Raw genomic sequence first — 10,682 nt, 5'->3', positions numbered from 1 at the left:
ATACCAAAAACACAGAAAAAGAATGTGAAAACAAATAAACGTTCAAGGTATTTTAATTTTAGAGTGGCCCTGCTTCCTTTTACTTTCACCAAAATAGGGTTTCACTTCCTTTCACTCGGTGTCCTCCAAGCCTCAGCGGTTGAAGGATAAAGTGAAGGTAATGAGGTTTTCCTTTCACTTCTTTTTCGTCTTAATCCGGTTTCGGTGGTTTCTTCGTCGCTGGTGTTCACAATGAGGACGTTTCAGCTCTTTATTTTCGCTGTTGCAATGTTTTCCTCGTTTTAGCTCACTTCTTTTTCTTTTTGTTAGGGTTAATCTTTCTTTCTCTGTATTTTTTTTATATGACCTTCCCCAGTCAATACTTTAAGAATTTTTGTTTCATTGTATTACCATTTGAAAAAGGGAATCCTTTGCATTGGTTTTCTGAAATGTTCTCTCCAAAAGCGGAAGATCTCTAGAGAGCAAGTAGCAAAGGAAATTGAGGTAATTATATGCTTATATCGTGTAATTTTGAGAATGGAATATATTGGATTGCATTCCACATGCATATATGTAGTTTTTGCCTTTCCTTAATAGCAATGAATGACAAAACATTGCAAATGAACAAATTTAAATGCTGGAACATTTACCATGACCTTGTGTTGCTACCTTTCTTATCCAAACCTGGAATCAATTGTATTACTTGATAATAGCTTAAGAGTATGTTAAATTTAACTGCATTTTTCTATCTTAATTATACAATAGCTTAAGAGTATGTTAAATGAAAAAAATGCTATAATATATATCTGAAACATGAAGTCATCTTTAAGTGACTAGTATAAGTTGTTTAATGAGTACTGGTCAAGCCTTTAGCCAAACCAATTATCTGACGAATGGGCTTGGCTCTTTAGTATATATAAGTTATCTTAACTATTTGTTCCATGAATATACAAAGCAATTGTACATGTTGCAATCCATCCAAGTAATGTGAAGCTTAAAAGCCTCAGAATTTTAAAATAATGTAGGGACCATTTATAATGCACGTACCTGTCCTGTTGAAACAATGACCTGGATCCCCACCACTTGCTGCCACCATCTCATGCAAAGCAATTGATTCTTGTTAATTGCGTTTGCTCCTAAACTTCCTCAATTACGTAATATGATTACCTTTTCGTTATTAATTAGGTGTAATATATGTGTAGTCCCATGCGTTGAAATATTGAAGATGACGATCTTAAAAATGACTTTTGGAGATTTTATTTTATAAACTTTACTCTCAGCCATCTCTTAACAAAAATCTGGTTTCTTTTATTGGATCTCTGCTTGATTTAAGTACCTTTCGTAATAGAAGCTTTTACTTTATATATTATTAGTTAGGGGTGGAAACAAAAAATATTAGGTATATTCTGAGGTTGATACATGTACATTGTACTTAATTACTACTTACCATTTTTAGCAACATAAAAAAAAATTGACAATGAATCAGCAAAGCATAATCTTTAGCTAGTAAAAAGAGGTAAAGTAGTTCTCTAAATTGGGATTATTTTGCTCTCACATGTTTAATTACACAAAGACTTGGAAATTAGCCTTGCTATTCTATACCTGGCATTAATATAGAATCTCATTTTGTTTTTTTCTGCCTTTTCTGTTCGTGGTTGATGTCTTATTATCATCCCTTGAACTCATTCACTTCTCTTGTAGTAATAATTAACCTTATTTTCATTGGAATTTATTATGTTATAAAAAAGGAGAAAACAAAGAAAGTTTTATCAGGACATGAGTAGAGCAGCGTAGATGCTATATATCTTTCGACTTTGTCATCTCATGTAAGAAAACTTAAGTCATAAATTTTATACCTGCTCTTTAACTTCATCTGATATGTCAAGTTTATCATAGGAAATACCACCCAACGACTGTTCCAACCGAGCTGTCACCTCATAGAATTTATTCATAATTCTGTCCCGCTCAAGGACCTGAAAACAGGAGAAAACCAACTGAATCAACATTTAGGACAGCAGAAGTCATTTTATTAGAAGCATGTTTCAATAATGTTTCCTCCAAACATATTATTCAACCCATAATTCTAAAAGGTCTATTTACAACAAGCATACAAGAATGCCTCCCAAGAAACTGCAAGTAAATTAAGGTACTTGTGTAGAAATAAAATTAATACAAAACTAACAAATATGAACATTATTATATAGATTTTTAAATATCACTAATATCGTAAAACTGCATTAAATTTAGTATTGTAGAACATACCCAGATTAGTTTGACTGTTTCAAAGACCCACAATAGATAATAAATTTAGTTAGTGGCACGGACAGTGTTGTTATGATAATTGATGTAAGAATGGGCTTGGCTCTTTAGTATATATAAGTTATCTTAACTATTTGTTCCCTGGATGCTTCATTATTATGTCTGTTAACTGAGTTCTCTTTTCTCACTCCTTTCTATACAATTCCTTTTTCTACTTAGAGGCTTAAAAACAAACTGAGTTCTGCGAGTGTGGCAGGTGATCATGCATCCAGAACCTGCACTACATGTTGCTCTTTTACATGTTGCTCTTTTTACTTTAGTCTTTAGATTTGTTAGCATGCATTATTTAGTAACTTACTTTAGAAAACTTTCAATTTAATCTTATTTGTCATTCATTTTAGTTGTTTTTTTTTTTGTATATTTTTATAATGATATTAAGAACTAAAATGAATAACCACTAATACAAAAATAGCTTTTAAAATCGGGGTTTTAAAATCGGTCATCAGGTAGCCGATTTTAAAAGTGATGCGGTGGCAATTTTGTAAATAATGACATTACTTTTAAATTCGGCTACGTTATGACCGATTTTAAAAGTCTCTGACGCTACTTTTAAAATCGGCTCTTGAACAGCCGATTTTAAAAGTGAGACTTTTAAAATCGGCTCTAAATAGCCAATTTTAAAAGTCTACTTTTAAAATCGGCTATTGAGTAGCCGATTTTAAAAGTAGTATTAGAGAATTAATTACACTATCTCTACTCCTATTGCTTCATTCTCTACTATTTTGCTTCAATATCATATATTCTTCCTCTTTACTCTCTGGGACTCTCATCTGAAGTGTGCAACTTCTCATTTTCTGGGACGAATACAACATTGAGGTAACATTTTCGTTTCATGTGTCTTATTTCGTTGTTTATGGGCGAACTTTGAGTTTGGAACGGCCTTGAAACGGCCTGTACTGCTTACAAAACGGCCCGTACTGCAAGCAGAATGGCCCGTTCTACTTGCAGTACGGGCCGTTCTGCTTGCAGAACAACCCGTTCTGGGGCCGTTCCAGACACTGAAGCAGTTTTAGGCATTTTTCTAAATTGGACCCCTTGTATGTATGTGTTATATATTTGTATTTTATTAATAATTTGTGATATAATTAATGTCTACCTAGTAATTTAGTGTTTAGAAAAATTAGGTGGTTTATTTGATTTTTATAAATTAGTATGATGTTATATTTATGCACATATTGAGTGAACCTTAGTTTCCCTTTTGAAATTTAATACAAATGATTAAAATAGTGAGATTAACGTTCATGGTCTATGTTTTTTTTTATGAAGAACAGAAGTTATGGATAAAAGTTGATTATTGAATCGAAGTTGGATACATGCATCACGTATAAGTGATGAGTATGAGACTGGAGTAGAATATTTTATTGAATATGTAATACGAAATGCTAATGTTGATATGAATGGAAGGTTTTTTTGTCCTTGTGTTAATTGTTGTAATGCGACTCACCTAGAACTTGATGTTATAAGAGAACATCTTTTGTGTGATGGATTTCTTAACAATTATACACGTTGGATATGGCATGGTGAAAATGTTGACATTCAAAGTGAATCAGTCAAAACTCAAACTCAAACATTTGCACAAGAGATAGATATGGATGATCGGTTAGAGGAGATGCTTCGTGATGTTGGTCCAGAATCATTCAAGCGTGAACATATGTATGAAACTATGTGCAACGATTTGGAGAAGCCGTTGTATCCAAACTGTACAAAATTCACAAGACTTTCAGCGATATTAAGATTGTTCAATTTGAAGGCAAGAAATGGATGGAGTGATAAAAGCTTCACAAAATTGTTAGAGCTACTGAAAGAAATGCTTACAGAGGGTAACACATTGCCTAATCGTAACTACGAGGCAAAAAAGGTGTTGTGTCCTATGGGTTTGGAGTATAAGAAGATACATGTGTGCCCAAATGATTGTATGTTATATCATGGTGAGTTTGAAGGGTTGCATCAATGTCCAAGATGTGGGTTGTCACGATATAAAAAGAAACAAGATGATTTTGATTATGATGTGAGCACTAAGGGTCCTCCAGCGAAGGTTTTATGGTATTTGCCAATTGTTCCGAGATTAAAACGTTTGTTTGCTAATGTGGATGACGCAAAACTAATGAGATGGCATGAAGATGAAAGGAAGTGTGATGGAAGTGTGATGGAAGTCTTAGGCATCCAGCAGATTGTTTGCAATGGAAAAAAATTGATTCTATGTTTCCAAATTTTGGCAAGGAGCCAAGAAATGTGAGGCTTGGACTAGCTACGGATGGAATGAATTCGTTTGGTAACTTAAGTGTTGGTCCCTACGGTTAGAATCTAGAAGGGGGGGTTGAATAGATTCTATGTTATTTTTCCTTTTCTTCTTTGCTTTCTAAATCTTTACCAAACAAATCTTGATTTAAAACAAACCTTTAAACATAAAAGGTAATTCAGAGTTATATATGCACAGCTTATCCAACAAGATTTGAATAACAAGATATGTAAAGATTGAATTTATCAATTACCAAGAATCTTTAAAGTTCAGTTTCTGCAGATAATGTTTTTCTTCATACAACATTAATCAAGAAACTTATACAGAATGTAAAGAGTGTAAGGGTTAAGAAAATCATGCACCAAGATATATACTGGTTCAGCCATCCAAAGGCCTACATCCAGTTTCAGATTTAGATACACCTCTAAATCCAGTCAAATCCACTATTGATATTCTTTACAAGCACCCTGCACAAGCAATATCCAATCAATGAATTTAACAAGCAAATCTTGACACCCACAAGATTAACAAACCATTTCTTGACTCCACAAGAAACATATAACCCAAGAATATTGATCCCACAATATCCTACTTGAGAAAAACCTATCTCAAGATTTCTCTTTACACAACTCTTCCAGAGATTCTCTAATCTCAAGAGTTAAAACCATTCAAACAATAACAAAAGATCAGAAACGAGTACACCTGTTCGTGTAGATATGATCTTCAACAATGTAAACCAGTTTAGAATGAATTTTCTATATGAACTTCATCTTCTTGAATTGATCTTGCACACTTCTTTTTCCAAAAGTTGATTTTCAGCAGATATGATCTTTCTTTCTTTTTCAGAAAATCTTTTTCTCTTTTGCAGTAATGTGTATTAAAAAAAAACTTCTTTCCGTGTGTGAAAATTCTCTTTTTTCTCTTCTTTTTTTCTTGTTAAAAAAACTTCAGTTTTAATCTTATTTAAAGACAATTTTCATGTGCAAGGAAACAGTTATTTCAGTTATAATCATAACAGAGATAATCTATTACCTGTGATGGTAATCTATTACCACGAGTTAGAATAACTGAACTAATTGTTTCAGCTCCTGTTTTAATCTATTACCTAACATGGTAATCGATTAACACGATGCCAAAATAACACAAAACTCACATTTGGAACAGAGGTAATCGATTACTTTAAAGAGGTAATCGATTAACACGATCCTTTTTCCTCTTGAAATCATCAGAATCAGTTTGGTAATCTATTACCACACATGGTAATCGATTATTCCAGTATCAATCAGTTTTTCAACATGAGTCAGGTAATCTATTACCAGTTCAGGTAATCTATTCCTTAACTCAGAAAATTTCTGATGTTTTCAAGTTTTCATTTAAAGTCTCAAACACTCAGTAAATTAATACTTCATGTTCTCAACAATGAATGAAATAAGAAAAATGAGTATTATGATATTTTCACCTTCATGTTAATTACTAATTTTTAACACATAACAAACAAACACATACAAGCCTAATCTTTTAAACAATCAATACATTATCCTTTTGACATAGGCTTAAAATAAAAAGCAACATGAACAAAACATCAAAACTAAAACTTCTAGGGAACATCTTCCAGATGTAGATTCTTCAATCTTCAACAATCTCCCCCTTTTTGGTTTTGATGAGCCAAACTCTTCATGTTGACTTTCACAATCATCATGTTGTTTTGTTTCACTTGTTTGTTTGAAATTTGAACTTGAATTTGAACCTGCATATGTCTAGAACAAAAACTTCCATACAAAGCATTATGCAGTTCTATTTCCATTTCTTTCTTATACAATACATAAACAACCATATAAACATTTAATCAGTTTCTCATGAATTTCTCCCCCTGTTTGGCTTAACCAAACCAAAAAAAAAAACAGAGTAAACAGAGAAATAACATGATACTTATGCAACAAAAACAACAAGCACTTAATAATACTTTCATCATATAAGCATTAAAAATGTTCAGAAGCATACAAATACTACAACTATTACAAACTTTAAGTCTGAAATATAAATCAAAGTATTTATGCAGAACAAATTAAAATGCAGTGCCTAAAATGTAATGCATAACTAAAGTTCTTCAGGGTAGGGTATGTTCATCGCATCCAGTCGTTCAGATATAGATTCAAAACAAGCCTTCAGCTCTTGATAATCTCTTCTCTGAGTTTCTCTGATGTCATCTAGCTTTGCCAGAACAGATAGCTCAAAAGTAGAAAGAGGCTTGGGCTCTTCAGCACCTTCCTCTTCTTCAGTTTGAACTTCAGGTTGAGACGGCTCTGTAGTCTCAGCAGTAGGAACATCTTCCTTTGCTATCCAACCAGCATCTGTTTTCACTAGCTTCATCATTTTCAGAGCTCTATCCTTGATATCATGAACATCTCTGGTGACCTCTTTTGCTTCACCAGTTAAGGGAACTTTATAGAACACCAATACCTTGCTTATGAACACAGCATATGGACACTTGCAGTCCATTAACCTCCTTGTCTTTAGCATTATGTCTTCTACCACATATACCCAATCAACTTGAATGTTGTTCTTAAAAGCTGCGAGCAGTGCCATATCTTCTTCACTGATTTGTGCGTGATTGCTCCCCCTTGCTGCCAGAATCCAGACAATTACATAATGTAGGAGTCTATCTTCCATTCGTAGACCTCCAGCATTATATGTAATTTTCCTCTTTTCTTTTCTTTTGTATTCTTTATTAGCCTCCCAGGCTGAAACATCCCTCAGCTTTTGAATTAATTTGAATTCGAAACAGATTTAAAGAGGGTTTTTGAGTACAAAAAAACAGGGGTTCGCGTCAGGTAATCGATTAACCCAGTTGGTAATCGATTATCTCGCAACTGAAACAGGGTAATTATGCAAGTGAGTGAGTGGTAATCGATTAACCCGCATGGTAATCGATTATCACAGTGGGTATGCATCAGAAATTGCATCAAAGTAGCAGAGGTAGTCGATTACTGAAAATTGATAATCGATTACTGCTGTTGATTTTTCAGCAATTTCTTCATTTCTTCCAATGGTAATCGATTAACCCGATCGATTATCACAGAGAAATGTGTGCAGATACAGGGCATACTGTGTTTTGTGTGATTTCCTATTATGAGTGCACATACATCAAGTTTAAACCTATAAGTGCTTAGCAATTTCATGCATATTCACACAATCATACTTTAATTATGAGATTTAGGATAGATTGGACTCACTAATGATACCAAGATTGGTTCTTAGCTTGAAAAATCTTTCCTTTGGTAGAGGCTTTGTAAAGATGTCAGCAAGTTGATCTTCTGACATTATGAATTTGATGTCACAGTCTCCTTTCTCTACATGATCTCTGATAAAGTGATGTCTAACTTCAATGTGCTTAGTTCTTGAGTGTAGAATAGGATTCCTTGAAATGTTAATTGCACTTGTGTTGTCACACTTCAGTGGTATGTGATCAATCTTCAATCCAAAGTCTTGAAGTTGATGTTTAAACCAAATTGACTGAGCACAGCAGCTTCCAGCAGCTATATACTCAGCTTCAGCAGTTGAGAGTGCTACACAAGCTTGTTTCTTGCTCTGCCACGATATGAGACATTCTCCAAACGTGTGGCACGTTCCACTTGTACTTTTCCTATCCAATTTACAACCAGCAAAATCGGAGTCAGAGTAACCAGTTAAAGATGGAGAAGTACCTTTAGGATACCACAATCCAACATTGATTGTGCCTTTCAAATACTTCAGTATTTTCTTTACAGCCTTCAGATGTGATTCCATTGGTTTTGATTGGAATCTAGCACATACACATACACTGTACATGATGTCAGGTCTGCTAGCTGTTAGATACAGAAGAGATCCAATGATCCCTCTATACATTGATTCTTCAACATCTTTTCCTGCAATATCACTATCTAGATAACAATTAGTAGACATAGGAGTATTTGATATCTTACAATTCTCCATATCAAATTTCTTTAACAGTTCTTTGCTATATTTAGTTTGATGTAGAAAAATTCCATTTTCCATTTGTTTGACTTGTAGTCCTAGGAAGAAGCTTAATTCTCCCATCATAGACATATCAAACTCCTTCTGCATATTGGAAACAAATTCTTCACAAAGAGATTGGTTAGTAGATCCAAATATTATATCATCAACATAAATCTGAATCAGCAGAATATCTTTTGATTTTCTCTTTATGAAAAGAGTTTTATCAACATTACCTCTTTGAAAGTCATGAGTTAGTAGAAACTTACTTAGCCTTTCATACCATTTCCTTGGAGCTTGTTTCAGTCCATACAAAGCTTTCTTGAGCTTGTAAACATGCTTAGGTAATTTGCAGTCAACAAAACCAGGTGGTTGATCTACATAAACTTCTTCATCAATTAGACCATTTAAAAATGCACTTTTCACATCCATTTGATATAGTTTGAAATCAAACACACAAGCAAATGCAAGTAAAAGCCTAACAGCTTCTAATCTAGCAACTGGAGCATATGTTTCACCAAAGTCTATACCTTCCTGTTGATTGTATCCTTTGGCTACTAATCTAGCTTTATTTTTAACTATAACACCTTCTTCATTTAGTTTGTTTCTGAAAACCCATTTTGTACCAATGACATTCATATTCTTATTGAAAGGAACTAAAATCCAAACATCATTTCTTTTGAATTGATTCAGTTCATCATGCATGGCCATTATCCAGAATTCATCTTTTAATGCATGTTCCACACATAATGGTTCAATTTGAGAAACAAATGCCATATCATCACTTAGAAGATTAAAAGAGTGTCTAGTAGAAACTCCCTTATTTATATCTCCAAGAATGTTATCCAGAGATAGATCTTTGGGTTTCCTCCATTCTTTGGGTAGTGATGTGTCTTCAGATGGTGTTTTCTGCTGTAGTTCCAGTTTTTCTTCTTCTTGTGTAATACTGTCACCTATCTCATCTTCATCATTAAGAGATTTTCCTTTTTCAAGGATGTTAGTTTCATCAAAGGTAACATGTATAGATTCTTCAACAGATAAGGTACTTTTGTTAAAGACTCTATATGCTTTGCTAATTGCAGAATATCCAATAAAAACTCCTTCATCAGCCTTAGCATCAAATTTTCCAAGAGTGTCTTTTCCATTATTCAGAACAAAACACTTACTGCCAAACACTTTAAAATGTGAAATGTCAGGCTTTCTTCCTTTGTAAAGCTCATATGGTGTTTTCTTTAAAATAGGTCTAATCAAGATTCTATTTAGAACATAGCATGCAGTGTTTACTGCATCAGCCCAAAAGTATTTTGGTAAACCATTTTCATTTAACATGGCTCTTGCTAGCTCTATTAGAGATCTATTTTTCCTCTCTACAACTCCATTTTGTTGAGGAGTTCTAGGGACAGAAAAATTGTGATTAATACCATTTTCTTCACAAAAAGTTTGAAAAGATTCATTTTGAAATTCACCACCATGATCACTTCGCAAAGATTTAATTTTCAAGTCCTTTTCATTCTGAATTCTTTTTGAAATGATTCTAAAGGCTTTAAAAGCATTGTCTTTATGGGATATAAATGCAACCCATGTGAATCTGGAGTAGTCATCAATGAGAACTAAAGCATAAGTGTTTCCACCTAGACTTTTGGTTCTTGATGGTCCAAAGAGATCCATGTGCAAAAGTTCCAGCGGTCTAGAGGTTGACATAACTTTCTTTGATTTAAAAGAAGCTCTAGTCTGCTTTCCCTTTTGACATGCATCACAAAGTCCTTGTTTAGAGAACTTGATCTTTGGAAGACCACTAACAAGATCTTTAGATGCAAGTCTATTTAACTGATCTGCATTTATATGTGCAATGCGTCTATGCCATAACCATGTTACATTATCATGTGATGTGAGACAAGAATTGGATGATGAATGCTCTAAGTCTAAGATGTATATGTTATTGACTCTTTTTCCTATAAGCAGGACTTCATTTGATTCCTTATCACAAACCATACAGCATTGATTATTAAAAGAGATATTGTAATTTTTGTCACAAAGCTGGCTAATACTAAGCAGGTTATATTTGAGACCTTCTACATACAGGACATTTTCAATGAGAGTATTGGAATTGTTACCAACACTGCCTGAGCCTAGTATTCTGCCTTTGTTGTTA

The sequence above is a fragment of the Cajanus cajan genome, chromosome 3 (genome assembly GCF_000230855.2).
Source record: "Cajanus cajan strain Asha chromosome 3, NIPB_CcT2T_4, whole genome shotgun sequence".
Lineage (NCBI taxonomy): Eukaryota > Viridiplantae > Streptophyta > Magnoliopsida > Fabales > Fabaceae > Cajanus > Cajanus cajan.
Note: the sequence above shows the minus strand (reverse complement) of the source record.